This window comes from Engystomops pustulosus, unplaced genomic scaffold, assembly GCF_040894005.1.
Source record: "Engystomops pustulosus unplaced genomic scaffold, aEngPut4.maternal MAT_SCAFFOLD_436, whole genome shotgun sequence".
Taxonomy (NCBI): Eukaryota; Metazoa; Chordata; class Amphibia; order Anura; family Leptodactylidae; genus Engystomops; species Engystomops pustulosus.
This window is the reverse complement of record NW_027285315.1, coordinates 35,001-51,997: the sequence shown is the minus strand read 5'-3', so window position 1 is coordinate 51,997 and position 16,997 is coordinate 35,001.

The window sequence follows — 16,997 nt, the reverse complement described above, 5'->3', positions numbered from 1 at the left end:
CCATGGGCATTATTCCTCCCCGGGACTTGCCGCCAAGTCTGGCCGGGGGACAGTGACACTTGGCCGGGTAGGCGAAGTGGCTTCTCCCGCTGACTTGCCCCTTTGGAAGTAGGAGCTCCTACTTCCATGGGCATTATTCCTCCCCGGGACTTCCCGCCAAGTCTGGCCGGGGGACAGTGACACTTGGCCGGGTAGGCGAAGTGGCTTCTCCCGCTGACTTGCCCCTTTGGAAGTAGGAGCTCTTACTTCCATGGGCATTATACCTCTCGAAGACTTAGAGCCAAGTGAGCTCCTACTTCCATGGGCATTATTCCTCCCCGGGACTTGCCGCCAAGTCTGGCCGGGGGACAGTGACACTTGGCCGGGTAGGCGAAGTGGCTTCTCCCGCTGACTTGCCCCTTTGGAAGTAGGAGCTCCTACTTCCATGGGCATTATTCCTCCCCGGGACTTGCCGCCAAGTCTGGCCGGGGGACAGTGACACTTGGCCGGGTAGGCGAAGTGGCTTCTCCCGCTGACTTGCCCCTTTGGAAGTAGGAGCTCCTACTTCCATGGGCATTATTCCTCCCCGGGACTTGCCGCCAAGTCTGGCCGGGGGACAGTGACACTTGGCCGGGTAGGCGAAGTGGCTTCTCCCGCTGACTTGCCCCTTTGGAAGTAGGAGCTCCTACTTCCATGGGCATTATTCCTCCCCGGGACTTGCCGCCAAGTCTGGCCGGGGGACAGTGACACTTGGCCGGGTAGGCGAAGTGGCTTCTCCCGCTGACTTGCCCCTTTGGAAGTAGGAGCTCTTACTTCCATGGGCATTATACCTCTCGAAGACTTAGAGCCAAGTGAGCTCCTACTTCCATGGGCATTATTCCTCCCCGGGACTTGCCGCCAAGTCTGGCCGGGGGACAGTGACACTTGGCCGGGTAGGCGAAGTGGCTTCTCCCGCTGACTTGCCCCTTTGGAAGTAGGAGCTCCTACTTCCATGGGCATTATTCCTCCCCGGGACTTGCCGCCAAGTCTGGCCGGGGGACAGTGACACTTGGCCGGGTAGGCGAAGTGGCTTCTCCCGCTGACTTGCCCCTTTGGAAGTAGGAGCTCCTACTTCCATGGGCATTATTCCTCCCCGGGACTTGCCGCCAAGTCTGGCCGGGGGACAGTGACACTTGGCCGGGTAGGCGAAGTGGCTTCTCCCGCTGACTTGCCCCTTTGGAAGTAGGAGCTCTTACTTCCATGGGCATTATACCTCTCGAAGACTTAGAGCCAAGTGAGCTCCTACTTCCATGGGCATTATTCCTCCCCGGGACCTACTGCCAAGTGTGGCCGGGGAACAGTGACTCTTGGCCGGATAGAACTAGTGGCTTCTCCCGCTGACTTGCCCCTTTGGAAGTAGGAGCTCCTACTTCCATGGGCATTATTCCTCCCCGGGACCTACTGCCAAGTGTGGCCGGGGAACAGTGACTCTTGGCCGGATAGGCCAAGTGGCTTCTCCCGCTGACTTGCCCCTTTGGAAGTAGGAGCTCCTACTTCCATGGGCATTATTCCTCCCCGGGACCTACTGCCAAGTGTGGCCGGGGAACAGTGACATGTGGCCGGATAGGCCAAGTGGCTTCTCCCGCTGACTTGCCCCTTTGGAAGTAGTAGCTCCTACTTCCATGGGCATTATTCCTCCCCGGGACCTACTGCCAAGTGTGGCCGGGGAACAGTGACTCTTGGCCGGATAGGCCGAGTGGCTTCTCCCGCTGACTTGCCCCTTTGGAAGTAGGAGCTCCTACTTCCATGGGCATTATTCCTCCCCGGGACCTACGGCCAAGTGTGGCCGGGGAACAGTGACTCTTGGCCGGTTAGGCCAAGTGGCTTCTCCCGCTGACTTGCCCCTATGGAAGTAGGAGCTCTTACTTCCATGGGCAGTATACCTCTCGGGGACTTAGAGCCAAGTGTCTTCACCCTTTGGAGGTAGTAGCTCCTACTTCCATGGGCATTATTCCTCCCCGGGACATACTGCCAAGTGTGGCCGGGGAACAGTGACTCTTGGCCGGATAGGCCAAGTGGCTTCTCCCGCTGACTTGCCCCTTTGGAGGTAGTAGCTCCTACTTCCATGGGCATTATTCCTCCCCGGGACCTACAGCCAAGAGTGGCCGGGGAACAGTGACTCCTGGCCGGATAGGCCAAGTGGCTTCTCCCGCTGACTTGCCCCTTTGGAAGTAGGAGCTCCTACTTCCATGGGCATTATTCCTCCCCGGGACCTACTGCCAAGTGTGGCCGGGGAACAGTGACTCTTGGCCGGATAGGCCAAGTGGCTTCTCCCGCTGACTTGCCCCTTTGGAAGTAGGAGCTCTTACTTCCATGGGCATTATTCCTCCCCGGTGGCCGGGGAACAGTGACTCTTGGCCGGATAGGCCAAGTGGCTTCTCCCGCTGACTTGCCCCTTTGGAAGTAGGAGCTCTTACTTCCATGGTCATTATTCCTCCCCGGGACCTACTGCCAAGTGTAGCCGGGGAACAGTGACTCTTTGCCGGATAGGCCAAGTGGCTTCTCCCGCTGACTTGCCCCTTTGGAAGTAGGAGCTCCTACTTCCATGGGCATTATTCCTCCCCGGGACCTACTGCCAAGTGTGGCCGGGGAACAGTGACTCTTGGCCGGATAGGCCAAGTGGCTTCTCCCGCTGACTTGCCCCTTTGGAAGTAGGAGCTCTTACTTCCATGGGCATTATTCCTCCCCGGGACCTACTGCCAAGTGTGGCCGGGGAACAGTGACTCTTGGCCGGTAGGCCAAGTGGCTTCTCCCGCTGACTTGCCCTTTGGAAGTAGGAGCTCTTACTTCCATGGTCATTATTCCTCCCCGGGACCTACTGCCAAGTGTAGCCGGGGAAGAGTGACTCTTGGCCGGATAGGCCAAGGCCGGATAGGCCAAGTGGCTTCTCCCGCTGACTTGCCCCTATGGAAGTAGGAGCTCTTACTTCCATGGGCATTATTCCTCCCCGGGACCTACTGCCAAGTGTGGCCGGGGAACAGTGACTCTTGGCCGGATAGGCCAAGTGGCTTCTCCCGCTGACTTGCCCCTTTGGAAGTAGGAGCTCTTACTTCCATGGTCATTATTCCTCCCCGGGACCTACTGCCAAGTGTGGCCGGGGAACAGTGACTCTTGGCCGGATAGGCCAAGTGGCTTCTCCCGCTGACTTGCCCCTTTGGAAGTAGGAGCTCCTACTTCCATGGGCATTATTCCTCCCCGGGACCTACTGCCAAGTGTGGCCGGGGAACAGTGACTCTTGCCTGGGTAGGCCAAGTGGCTTCTCCCGCTGACTTGCCCCTTTGGAAGTAGGAGCTCCTACTTCCATGGGCATTATTCCTCCCCGGGACCTACTGCCAAGTGTGGCCGGGGAACAGTGACTCTTGGCCGGATAGAACTAGTGGCTTCTTCCGCTGACTTGCCCCTTTGGAAGTAGGAGCTCCTACTTCCATGGGCATTATTCCTCCCCGGGACCTACAGCCAAGCTTGGCCGGGGGACAGTGACATGTGGCCGGATAGGCCAAGTGGCTTCTCCCGCTGACTTGCCCCTATGGAAGTAGGAGCTCTTACTTCCATGGGCAGTATACCTCTCGAGGACTTAGAGCCAAGTGTCTTCACCCTTTGGAGGTAGTAGCTCCTACTTCCATGGGCATTATTCCTCCCCGGGACCTACTGCCAAGTGTGGCCGGGGGACAGTGACATGTGGCCGGATAGGCCAAGTGGCTTCTCCCGCTGACTTGCCCCTTTGGAAGTAGGAGCTCTTACTTCCATGGGCATTATTCCTCCCCGGGACCTACAGCCAAGAGTGGCCGGGGAACAGTGACTCCTGGCCGGATAGGCCAAGTGGCTTCTCCCGCTGACTTGCCCCTTTGGAAGTAGGAGCTCCTACTTCCATGGGCATTATTCCTCCCCGGGACCTACTGCCAAGTGTGGCCGGGGAACAGTGACTCTTGGCCGGATAGGCCAAGTGGCTTCTCCCGCTGACTTGCCCCTTTGGAAGTAGGAGCTCTTACTTCCATGGGCATTATTCCTCCCCGGGACCTACTGCCAAGTGTGGCCGGGGAACAGTGACTCTTGGCCGGATAGGCCAAGTGGCTTCTCCCGCTGACTTGCCCCTTTGGAAGTAGGAGCTCTTACTTCCATGGTCATTATTCCTCCCCGGGACCTACTGCCAAGTGTAGCCGGGGAACAGTGACTCTTTGCCGGATAGGCCAAGTGGCTTCTCCCGCTGACTTGCCCCTTTGGAAGTAGGAGCTCCTACTTCCATGGGCATTATTCCTCCCCGGGACCTACTGCCAAGTGTGGCCGGGGAACAGTGACTCTTGGCCGGATAGGCCAAGTGGCTTCTCCCGCTGACTTGCCCCTTTGGAAGTAGGAGCTCTTACTTCCATGGGCATTATTCCTCCCCGGGACCTACTGCCAAGTGTGGCCGGGGAACAGTGACTCTTGGCCGGATAGGCCAAGTGGCTTCTCCCGCTGACTTGCCCCTTTGGAAGTAGGAGCTCTTACTTCCATGGTCATTATTCCTCCCCGGGACCTACTGCCAAGTGTAGCCGGGGAAGAGTGACTCTTGGCCGGATAGGCCAAGTGGCTTCTCCCGCTGACTTGCCCCTATGGAAGTAGGAGCTCTTACTTCCATGGGCATTATTCCTCCCCGGGACCTACTGCCAAGTGTGGCCGGGGAACAGTGACTCTTGGCCGGATAGGCCAAGTGGCTTCTCCCGCTGACTTGCCCCTTTGGAAGTAGGAGCTCTTACTTCCATGGTCATTATTCCTCCCCGGGACCTACTGCCAAGTGTGGCCGGGGAACAGTGACTCTTGGCCGGATAGGCCAAGTGGCTTCTCCCGCTGACTTGCCCCTTTGGAAGTAGGAGCTCCTACTTCCATGGGCATTATTCCTCCCCGGGACCTACTGCCAAGTGTGGCCGGGGAACAGTGACTCTTGCCTGGGTAGGCCAAGTGGCTTCTCCCGCTGACTTGCCCCTTTGGAAGTAGGAGCTCCTACTTCCATGGGCATTATTCCTCCCCGGGACCTACTGCCAAGTGTGGCCGGGGAACAGTGACTCTTGGCCGGATAGAACTAGTGGCTTCTTCCGCTGACTTGCCCCTTTGGAAGTAGGAGCTCCTACTTCCATGGGCATTATTCCTCCCCGGGACCTACAGCCAAGCTTGGCCGGGGGACAGTGACATGTGGCCGGATAGGCCAAGTGGCTTCTCCCGCTGACTTGCCCCTATGGAAGTAGGAGCTCTTACTTCCATGGGCAGTATACCTCTCGAGGACTTAGAGCCAAGTGTCTTCACCCTTTGGAGGTAGTAGCTCCTACTTCCATGGGCATTATTCCTCCCCGGGACCTACTGCCAAGTGTGGCCGGGGGACAGTGACATGTGGCCGGATAGGCCAAGTGGCTTCTCCCGCTGACTTGCCCCTTTGGAAGTAGGAGCTCTTACTTCCATGGGCATTATTCCTCCCCGGGACCTACAGCCAAGTGTGGCCGGGGAACAGTGACTCTTGGACGGATAGGCCAAGTGGCTGCTCCCGCTGACTTGCCCCTTTGGAAGTAGGAGCTCCTACTTCCATGGGCATTATTCCTCCCCGGGACCTACTGCCAAGTGTGGCCGGGGAACAGTGACTCTTGGCCGGATAGGCCAAGTGGCTGCTCCCGCTGACTTGCCCCTTTGGAAGTAGGAGCTCTTACTTCCATGGGCATTATTCCTCCCCGGGACCTACTGCCAAGTGTGGCCGGGGGACAGTGACATGTGGCCGGATAGGCCAAGTGGCTTCTCCCGCTGACTTGCCCCTTTGGAAGTAGGAGCTCTTACTTCCATGGGCATTATTCCTCCCCGGGACCTACTGCCAAGTGTTGCCGGGGGACAGTGACATGTGGCCGGATAGCCCAAGTGGCTTCTCCCGCTGACTTGCCCCTTTGGAAGTAGGAGCTCCTACTTCCATGGGCATTATTCCTCCCCGGGACCTCCTGCCAAGTGTGGCCGGGGAACAGTGACTCTTGGCCGGATAGGCCAAGTGGCTTCTCCCGCTGACTTGCCCCTTTGGAAGTAGGAGCTCCTACTTCCATGGGCATTATTCCTCCCCGGGACCTACTGCCAAGTGTGGCCGGGGAACAGTGACTCTTGGCCGGATAGGCCAAGTTGCTTCTCCCGCTTACTTTCCCCTTTGGAAGTAGGAGCTCCTACTTCCATGGGCATTATTCCTCCCCGGGACCTACTGCCAAGTGTGGCCGGGGAACAGTGACTCTTGGCCGGATAGGCCAAGTGGCTTCTCCCGCTTACTTTCCCCTTTGGAAGTAGGAGCTCCTACTTCCATGGGCATTATTCCTCCCCGGGACCTACTGCCAAGTGTGGCCGGGGAACAGTGACTCTTGGCCGGATAGGCCAAGTGGCTTCTCCCGCTGACTTGACCCTTTGGAAGTAGGAGCTCCTACTTCCATGGGCATTATTCCTCCCCGGGACCTCCTGCCAAGTGTGGCCGGGGAACAGTGACTCTTGGCCGGATAGGCCAAGTTGCTTCTCCCGCTGACTTGCCCCTTTGGAAGTAGGAGCTCCTACTTCCATGGGCACTATACCTCTCGGGGACTTAGAGCCAAGTGTCTTCACCCTTTGGAGGTAGTAGCTCCTACTTCCATGGGCATTATTCCTCCCCGGGACCTCCTGCCAAGTGTGGCCGGGGAACAGTGACTCTTGTTCGGATAGGCCAAGTGGCTTCTCCCGCTGACTTGCCCCTTTGGAAGTAGGAGCTCCTACTTCCATGGGCATTATTCCTCCCCGGGACCTACTGCCAAGTGTGGCCGGGGAACAGTGACTCTTGGCCGGATAGGCCAAGTGGCTTCTCCCGCTGACTTGACCCTTTGGAAGTAGGAGCTCCTACTTCCATGGGCATTATTCCTCCCCGGGACCTACTGCCAAGTGTGGCCGGGGAACAGTGACTCTTGCCTGGGTAGGCCAAGTGGCTTCTCCCGCTGACTTGCCCCTTTGGAAGTAGGAGCTCCTACTTCCATGGGCATTATTCCTCCCCGGGACCTACTGCCAAGAGTGGCCGGGGGACAGTGACATGTGGCCGGATAGGCCAAGTGGCTTCTCCCGCTGACTTGCCCCTTTGGAAGTAGGAGCTCCTACTTCCATGGGCATTATTCCTCCCCGGGACCTACTGCCAAGTGTGGCCGGGGAACAGTGACTCTTGGCCGTATATGCCAAGTGGCTTCTCCCGCTGACTTGCCCCTTTGGAAGTAGGAGCTCCTACTTCCATGGGCATTATTCCTCTCCGGGACCTACTGCCAAGTGTGGCCGGGGAACAGTGACTCTTGGCCGGATAGGCCAAGTGGCTTCTCCCGCTGACTTGACCCTTTGGAAGTAGGAGCTCTTACTTCCATGGGCACTATACCTCTCGTGGACTTAGAGCCAAGTGTCTTCACTCTTTGGAGGTAGTAGCTCCTACTTCCATGGGCATTATTCCTCCCCGGGACCTACTGCCAAGTGTGGCCGGGGGACAGTGACATGTGGCCGGATAGGCCAAGTGGCTTCTCCCGCTGACTTGCCCCTTTGGAAGTAGGAGCTCTTACTTCCATGGGCATTATTCCTCCCCGGGACCTACAGCCAAGTGTGGCCGGGGAACAGTGACTCTTGGACGGATAGGCCAAGTGGCTGCTCCCGCTGACTTGCCCCTTTGGAAGTAGGAGCTCCTACTTCCATGGGCATTATTCCTCCCCGGGACCTACTGCCAAGTGTGGCCGGGGAACAGTGACTCTTGGCCGGATAGGCCAAGTGGCTGCTCCCGCTGACTTGCCCCTTTGGAAGTAGGAGCTCCTACTTCCATGGGCATTATTCCTCCCCGGGACTTGCCGCCAAGTCTGGCCGGGGGACAGTGACACTTGGCCGGGTAGGCGAAGTGGCTTCTCCCGCTGACTTGCCCCTTTGGAAGTAGGAGCTCTTACTTCCATGGGCATTATACCTCTCGAAGACTTAGAGCCAAGTGAGCTCCTACTTCCATGGGCATTATTCCTCCCCGGGACTTGCCGCCAAGTCTGGCCGGGGGACAGTGACACTTGGCCGGGTAGGCGAAGTGGCTTCTCCCGCTGACTTGCCCCTTCGGAAGTAGGAGCTCCTACTTCCATGGGCATTATTCCTCCCCGGGACTTGCCGCCAAGTCTGGCCGGGGGACAGTGACACTTGGCCGGGTAGGCGAAGTGGCTTCTCCCGCTGACTTGCCCCTTTGGAAGTAGGAGCTCTTACTTCCATGGGCATTATACCTCTCGAAGACTTAGAGCCAAGTGAGCTCCTACTTCCATGGGCATTATTCCTCCCCGGGACCTACTGCCAAGTGTGGCCGGGGAACAGTGACTCTTGGCCGGATAGGCCAAGTGGCTTCTCCCGCTGACTTGCCCCTATGGAAGTAGGAGCTCTTACTTCCATGGGCATTATTCCTCCCCGGGACCTACTGCCAAGTGTGGCCGGGGAACAGTGACTCTTGGCCGGATAGGCCAAGTGGCTTCTCCCGCTGACTTGCCCCTTTGGAAGTAGGAGCTCTTACTTCCATGGTCATTATTCCTCCCCGGGACCTACTGCCAAGTGTGGCCGGGGAACAGTGACTCTTGGCCGGATAGGCCAAGTGGCTTCTCCCGCTGACTTGCCCCTTTGGAAGTAGGAGCTCCTACTTCCATGGGCATTATTCCTCCCCGGGACCTACTGCCAAGTGTGGCCGGGGAACAGTGACTCTTGCCTGGGTAGGCCAAGTGGCTTCTCCCGCTGACTTGCCCCTTTGGAAGTAGGAGCTCCTACTTCCATGGGCATTATTCCTCCCCGGGACCTACTGCCAAGTGTGGCCGGGGAACAGTGACTCTTGGCCGGATAGAACTAGTGGCTTCTTCCGCTGACTTGCCCCTTTGGAAGTAGGAGCTCCTACTTCCATGGGCATTATTCCTCCCCGGGACCTACAGCCAAGCTTGGCCGGGGGACAGTGACATGTGGCCGGATAGGCCAAGTGGCTTCTCCCGCTGACTTGCCCCTATGGAAGTAGGAGCTCTTACTTCCATGGGCAGTATACCTCTCGAGGACTTAGAGCCAAGTGTCTTCACCCTTTGGAGGTAGTAGCTCCTACTTCCATGGGCATTATTCCTCCCCGGGACCTACTGCCAAGTGTGGCCGGGGGACAGTGACATGTGGCCGGATAGGCCAAGTGGCTTCTCCCGCTGACTTGCCCCTTTGGAAGTAGGAGCTCTTACTTCCATGGGCATTATTCCTCCCCGGGACCTACAGCCAAGTGTGGCCGGGGAACAGTGACTCTTGGACGGATAGGCCAAGTGGCTGCTCCCGCTGACTTGCCCCTTTGGAAGTAGGAGCTCCTACTTCCATGGGCATTATTCCTCCCCGGGACCTACTGCCAAGTGTGGCCGGGGAACAGTGACTCTTGGCCGGATAGGCCAAGTGGCTGCTCCCGCTGACTTGCCCCTTTGGAAGTAGGAGCTCTTACTTCCATGGGCATTATTCCTCCCCGGGACCTACTGCCAAGTGTGGCCGGGGGACAGTGACATGTGGCCGGATAGGCCAAGTGGCTTCTCCCGCTGACTTGCCCCTTTGGAAGTAGGAGCTCTTACTTCCATGGGCATTATTCCTCCCCGGGACCTACTGCCAAGTGTTGCCGGGGGACAGTGACATGTGGCCGGATAGCCCAAGTGGCTTCTCCCGCTGACTTGCCCCTTTGGAAGTAGGAGCTCCTACTTCCATGGGCATTATTCCTCCCCGGGACCTCCTGCCAAGTGTGGCCGGGGAACAGTGACTCTTGGCCGGATAGGCCAAGTGGCTTCTCCCGCTGACTTGCCCCTTTGGAAGTAGGAGCTCCTACTTCCATGGGCATTATTCCTCCCCGGGACCTACTGCCAAGTGTGGCCGGGGAACAGTGACTCTTGGCCGGATAGGCCAAGTTGCTTCTCCCGCTTACTTTCCCCTTTGGAAGTAGGAGCTCCTACTTCCATGGGCATTATTCCTCCCCGGGACCTCCTGCCAAGTGTGGCCGGGGAACAGTGACTCTTGGCCGGATAGGCCAAGTGGCTTCTCCCGCTGACTTGACCCTTTGGAAGTAGGAGCTCCTACTTCCATGGGCATTATTCCTCCCCGGGACCTCCTGCCAAGTGTGGCCGGGGAACAGTGACTCTTGGCCGGATAGGCCAAGTTGCTTCTCCCGCTGACTTGCCCCTTTGGAAGTAGGAGCTCCTACTTCCATGGGCACTATACCTCTCGGGGACTTAGAGCCAAGTGTCTTCACCCTTTGGAGGTAGTAGCTCCTACTTCCATGGGCATTATTCCTCCCCGGGACCTCCTGCCAAGTGTGGCCGGGGAACAGTGACTCTTGTTCGGATAGGCCAAGTCACTTCTCCCGCTGACTTGCCCCTTTGGAAGTAGGAGCTCCTACTTCCATGGGCATTATTCCTCCCCGGGACCTACTGCCAAGTGTGACCGGGGAACAGTGACTCTTGGCCGGATAGGCCAAGTGGCTTCTCCCGCTGACTTGACCCTTTGGAAGTAGGAGCTCCTACTTCCATGGGCATTATTCCTCCCCGGGACCTACTGCCAAGTGTGGCCGGGGAACAGTGACTCTTGCCTGGGTAGGCCAAGTGGCTTCTCCCGCTGACTTGCCCCTTTGGAAGTAGGAGCTCCTACTTCCATGGGCATTATTCCTCCCCGGGACCTACTGCCAAGAGTGGCCGGGGGACAGTGACATGTGGCCGGATAGGCCAAGTGGCTTCTCCCGCTGACTTGCCCCTTTGGAAGTAGGAGCTCCTACTTCCATGGGCATTATTCCTCCCCGGGACCTACTGCCAAGAGTGGCCGGGGGACAGTGACATGTGGCCGGATAGGCCAAGTGGCTTCTCCCGCTGACTTGCCCCTTTGGAAGTAGGAGCTCCTACTTCCATGGGCATTATTCCTCCCCGGGACCTACTGCCAAGTGTGGCCGGGGAACAGTGACTCTTGGCCGGATAGGCCAAGTGGCTTCTCCCGCTGACTTGCCCCTTTGGAAGTAGGAGCTCTTACTTCCATGGGCACTATACCTCTCGGGGACTTACAGCCAAGTGTCTTCACTCTTTGGAGGTAGTAGCTCCTACTTCCATGGGCATTATTCCTCCCCGGGACCTACTGCCAAGTGTGGCCGGGGGACAGTGACATGTGGCCGGATAGGCCAAGTGGCTTCTCCCGCTGACTTGCCCCTTTGGAAGTAGGAGCTCTTACTTCCATGGGCATTATTCCTCCCCGGGACCTACAGCCAAGTGTGGCCGGGGAACAGTGACTCTTGGACGGATAGGCCAAGTGGCTGCTCCCGCTGACTTGCCCCTTTGGAAGTAGGAGCTCCTACTTCCATGGGCATTATTCCTCCCCGGGACCTACTACCAAGTGTGGCCGGGGAACAGTGACTCTTGGCCGGATAGGCCAAGTGGCTGCTCCCGCTGACTTGCCCCTTTGGAAGTAGGAGCTCTTACTTCCATGGGCATTATTCCTCCCCGGGACCTACTGCCAAGTGTGGCCGGGGGACAGTGACATGTGGCCGGTTAGGCCAAGTGGCTTCTCCCGCTGACTTGCCCCTTTGGAAGTAGGAGCTCTTACTTCCATGGGCATTATTCCTCCCCGGGACCTACTGCCAAGTGTGGCCGGGGGACAGTGACATGTGGCCGGATAGCCCAAGTGGCTTCTCCCGCTGACTTGCCCCTTTGGAAGTAGGAGCTCCTACTTCCATGGGCATTATTCCTCCCCGGGACCTACTGCCAAGTGTGGCCGGGGAACAGTGACTCTTGGCCGGATAGGCCAAGTGGCTTCTCCCGCTGACTTGCCCCTTTGGAAGTAGGAGCTCTTACTCCCATGGGCAGTATACCTCTCGGGGACTTAGAGCCAAGTGTCTTCACCCTTTGGAGGTAGTAGCTCCTACTTCCATGGGCATTATTCCTCCCCGGGACCTACTGCCAAGTGTTGCCGGGGAACAGTGACTCTTGGCCGGATAGAACTAGTGGCTTCTCCCGCTGACTTGCCCCTTTGGAAGTAGGAGCTCCTACTTCCATGGGCATTATTCCTCCCCGGGACCTACTGCCAAGTGTGGCCGGGGAACAGTGACTCTTGGCCGGATAGGCCAAGTGGCTTCTCCCGCTGACTTGCCCCTTTGGAAGTAGGAGCTCCTACTTCCATGGGCATTATTCCTCCCCGGGACCTACTGCCAAGTGTGGCCGGGGAACAGTGACTCTTGGCCGGATAGAACTAGTGGCTTCTTCCGCTGACTTGCCCCTTTGGAAGTAGGAGCTCCTACTTCCATGGGCATTATTCCTCCCCGGGACCTACAGCCAAGCTTGGCCGGGGGACAGTGACATGTGGCCGGATAGGCCAAGTGGCTTCTCCCGCTGACTTGCCCCTTTGGAAGTAGGAGCTCTTACTTCCATGGGCATTATTCCTCCCCGGGACCTACTGCCAAGTGTGGCCGGGGAACAGTGACTCTTGGCCGGATAGGCCAAGTGGCTTCTCCCGCTGACTTGCCCCTTTGGAGGTAGGAGCTCCTACTTCCATGGGCATTATTCCTCCCCGGGACCTACTGCCAAGTGTGGCCGGGGAACAGTGACTCTTGGCCGGGTAGGCCAAGTGGCTTCTCCCGCTGACTTGCCCCTTTGGAAGTAGGAGCTCCTACTTCCATGGGCATTATTCCTCCCCGGGACCTACTGCCAAGTGTGGCCGGGGAACAGTGACTCTTGGCCGGATAGGCCAAGTGGCTTCTCCCGCTGACTTGCCCCTTTGGAAGTAGGAGCTCCTACTTCCATGGGCATTATTCCTCCCCGGGACCTACTGCCAAGTGTGGCCGGGGAACAGTGACTCTTGGCCGGATAGAACTAGTGGCTTCTTCCGCTGACTTGCCCCTTTGGAAGTAGGAGCTCCTACTTCCATGGGCATTATTCCTCCCCGGGACCTACAGCCAAGCTTGGCCGGGGGACAGTGACATGTGGCCGGATAGGCCAAGTGGCTTCTCCCGCTGACCTGCCCCTTTGGAAGTAGGAGCTCTTACTTCCATGGGCATTATTCCTCCCCGGGACCTACTGCCAAGTGTGGCCGGGGAACAGTGACTCTTGGCCGGATAGGCCAAGTGGCTTCTCCCGCTGACTTGCCCCTTTGGAAGTAGGAGCTCCTACTTCCATGGGCATTATTCCTCCCCGGGACCTACAGCCAAGCTTGGCCGGGGGACAGTGACATGTGGCCGGATAGGCCAAGTGGCTTCTCCCGCTGACCTGCCCCTTTGGAAGTAGGAGCTCTTACTTCCATGGGCATTATTCCTCCCCGGGACCTACTGCCAAGTGTGGCCGGGGAACAGTGACTCTTGGCCGGGTAGGCCAAGTGGCTTCTCCCGCTGACTTGCCCCTTTGGAGGTAGGAGCTCCTACTTCCATGGGCATTATTCCTCCCCGGGACCTACTGCCAAGAGTGGCCGGGGAACAGTGACTCTTGGCCGGATAGGCCAAGTGGCTTCTCCCGCTGACTTGCCCCTTTGGAGGTAGTAGCTCCTACTTCCATGGGCATTATTCCTCCCCGGGACCTACTGCCAAGTGTGGCCGGGGAACAGTGACTCTTGGCCGTGTAGGCCAAGTGGCTTCTCCCGCTGACTTGCCCCTTTGGAAGTAGGAGCTCCTACTTCCATGGGCACTATTCCTCTCCGGGACCTACTGCCAAGTGTGGCCGGGGAACAGTGACTCTTGGCCGGATAGGCCAAGTGGCTTCTCCCGCTGACTTGCCCCTTTGGAAGTAGGAGCTCTTACTCCCATGGGCAGTATACCTCTCGGGGACTTAGAGCCAAGTGTCTTCACCCTTTGGAGGTGGTAGCTCCTACTTCCATGGGCATTATTCCTCCCCGGGACCTACTGCCAAGTGTGGCCGGGGAACAGTGACTCTTGGCCGGATAGAACTAGTGGCTTCTCCCGCTGACTTGCCCCTTTGGAAGTAGGAGCTCCTACTTCCATGGGCATTATTCCTCCCCGGGACCTATTGCCAAGTGTGGCCGGGGAACAGTGACTCTTGGCCGGATAGGCCAAGTGGCTTCTCCCGCTGACTTGCCCCTTTGGAAGTAGGAGCTCCTACTTCCATGGGCATTATTCCTCCCCGGGACCTACTGCCAAGTGTGGCCGGGGAACAGTGACTCTTGGCCGGGTAGGCCAAGCGGCTTCTCCCGCTGACTTGCCCCTTTGGAAGTAGGAGCTCCTACTTCCATGGGCATTATTCCTCCCCGGGACCTACTGCCAAGTGTGGCCGGGGAACAGTGACTCTTGGCCGGGTAGGCCAAGTGGCTTCTCCCGCTGACTTGCCCCTTTGGAAGTAGGAGCTCTTACTCCCATGGGCAGTATACCTCTCGGGGACTTAGAGCCAAGTGTCTTCACCCTTTGGAGGTAGTAGCTCCTACTTCCATGGGCATTATTCCTCCCCGGGACCTACTGCCAAGTGTAGCCGGGGAACAGTGACTCTTGGCCGGATAGAACTAGTGGCTTCTCCCGCTGACTTGCCCCTTTGGAAGTAGGAGCTCCTACTTCCATGGGCATTATTCCTCCCCGGGACCTATTGCCAAGTGTGGCCGGGGAACAGTGACTCTTGGCCGGATAGGCCAAGTGGCTTCTCCCGCTGACTTGCCCCTTTGGAAGTAGGAGCTCCTACTTCCATGGGCATTATTCCTCCCCGGGACCTACTGCCAAGTAAGGCCGGGGAACAGTGACTCTTGGCCGGATAGAACTAGTGGCTTCTTCCGCTGACTTGCCCCTTTGGAAGTAGGAGCTCCTACTTCCATGGGCATTATTCCTCCCCGGGACCTACAGCCAAGTGTGGCCGGGGGACAGTGACATGTGGCCGGATAGGCCAAGTGGCTTCTCCCGCTGACTTGCCCCTTTGGAAGTAGGAGCTCCTACTTCCATGGGCATTATTCCTCCCCGGGACCTACTGCCAAGTGTGGCCGGGGAACAGTGACTCTTGGCCGGGTAGGCCAAGTGGCTTCTCCCGCTGACTTTCCCCTTTGGAAGTAGGAGCTCCTACTTCCATGGGCATTATTCCTCCCCGGGACCTACTGCCAAGTGTGGCCGGGGAACAGTGACTCTTGGCCGGGTAGGCCAAGTGGCTTCTCCCGCTGACTTGCCCCTTTGGAAGTAGGAGCTCTTACTCCCATGGGCAGTATACCTCTCGGGGACTTAGAGCCAAGTGTCTTCACCCTTTTTAGGTAGTAGCTCCTACTTCCATGGGCATTATTCCTCCCCGGGACCTACTGCCAAGTGTAGCCGGGGAACAGTGACTCTTGGCCGGATAGAACTAGTGGCTTCTCCCGCTGACTTGCCCCTTTGGAAGTAGGAGCTCCTACTTCCATGGGCATTATTCCTCCCCGGGACCTACTGCCAAGAGTGGCCGGGGAACAGTGACTCTTGGCCGGATAGGCCAAGTGGCTTCTCCCGCTGACTTGCCCCTTTGGAAGAAGGAGCTCCTACTTCCATGGGCATTATTCCTCCCCGGGACCTACTGCCAAGTAAGGCCGGGGAACAGTGACTCTTGGCCGGATAGAACTAGTGGCTTCTTCCGCTGACTTGCCCCTTTGGAAGTAGGAGCTCCTACTTCCATGGGCATTATTCCTCCCCGGGACCTACAGCCAAGCTTGGCCGGGGGACAGTGACATGTGGCCGGATAGGCCAAGTGGCTTCTCCCGCTGACTTGCCCCTTTGGAGGTAGGAGCTCTTACTTCCATGGGCATTATTCCTCTCCGGGACCTACAGCCAAGTGTGGCCGGGGAACAGTGAAACTTGGCCGGATAGGCCAAGTGGCTGCTCCCGCTGACTTGCCCCTTTGGAAGTAGGAGCTCCTACTTCCATGGGCATTATTCCTCCCCGGGACCTATAGCCAAGTGTGGCCGGGGGACAGTGACATGTGGCCGGATAGGCCGAGCGGCTTCTCCCGCTGACGTCATCGCTTTGGAAGTAGGAGCTCCTACTTCCATGGGCTTGTTCCTCCCCGGGACTTGCCGCCAAGTCTGGCCGGGGGACAGTGACATGTGGCCGGATAGGCCAACTGGCTGCTCCCGCTGAGCCCCTACTTCCATGGGCTTGTTCGTCCCCCGGGACTTGCCGCCAAGTCTGGCCGGGGAACAGTGACATGCCGCCGGATTCGGCCGAGCGGCTGCTCCCGCTGACGTCATCGCTTTGGAAGTAGGAGCTCCTACTTCCATGGGCTTGTTCCTCCCCGGGACTTGCCGCCAAGTCTGGCCGGGGGACAGTGACATGTGGCCGGATAGGCCAACTGGCTGCTCCCGCTGAGCCCCTACTTCCATGGGCTTGTTCGTCCCCCGGGACTTGCCGCCAAGTCTGGCCGGGGAACAGTGACATGCCGCCGGATACGGCCGAGCGGCTGCTCCCGCTGACGTCATCGCTTTGGAAGTAGGAGCTCCTACTTCCATGGGCTTGTTCCTCCCCGGGACTTGCCGCCAAGTCTGGCCGGGGGACAGTGACATGTGGCCGGATAGGCCAACTGGCTGCTCCCGCTGAGCCCCTACTTCCATGGGCTTGTTCGTCCCCGGGACTTGCCGCCAAGTCTGGCCGGGGAACAGTGACATGCCGCCGGATACGGCCGAGCGGCTGCTCCCGCTGACGTCATCGCTTTGGAAGTCGGAGCTCCTACTTCCATGGGCTTGTTCCTCCCCGGGACTTGCCGCCAAGTCTGGCCGGGGGACAGTGACATGTGGCCGGATAGGCCAACTGGCTGCTCCCGCTGAGCCCCTACTTCCATGGGCTTGTTCGTCCCCGGGACTTGCCGCCAAGTCTGGCCGGGGAACAGTGACATGCCGCCGGATACGGCCGAGCGGCTGCTCCCGCTGACGTCATCGCTTTGGAAGTCGGAGCTCCTACTTCCATGGGCTTGTTCCTCCCCGGGACTTGCCGCCAAGTCTGGCCGGGGGACAGTGACATGTGGCCGGATAGGCCAACTGGCTGCTCCCGCTGAGCCCCTACTTCCATG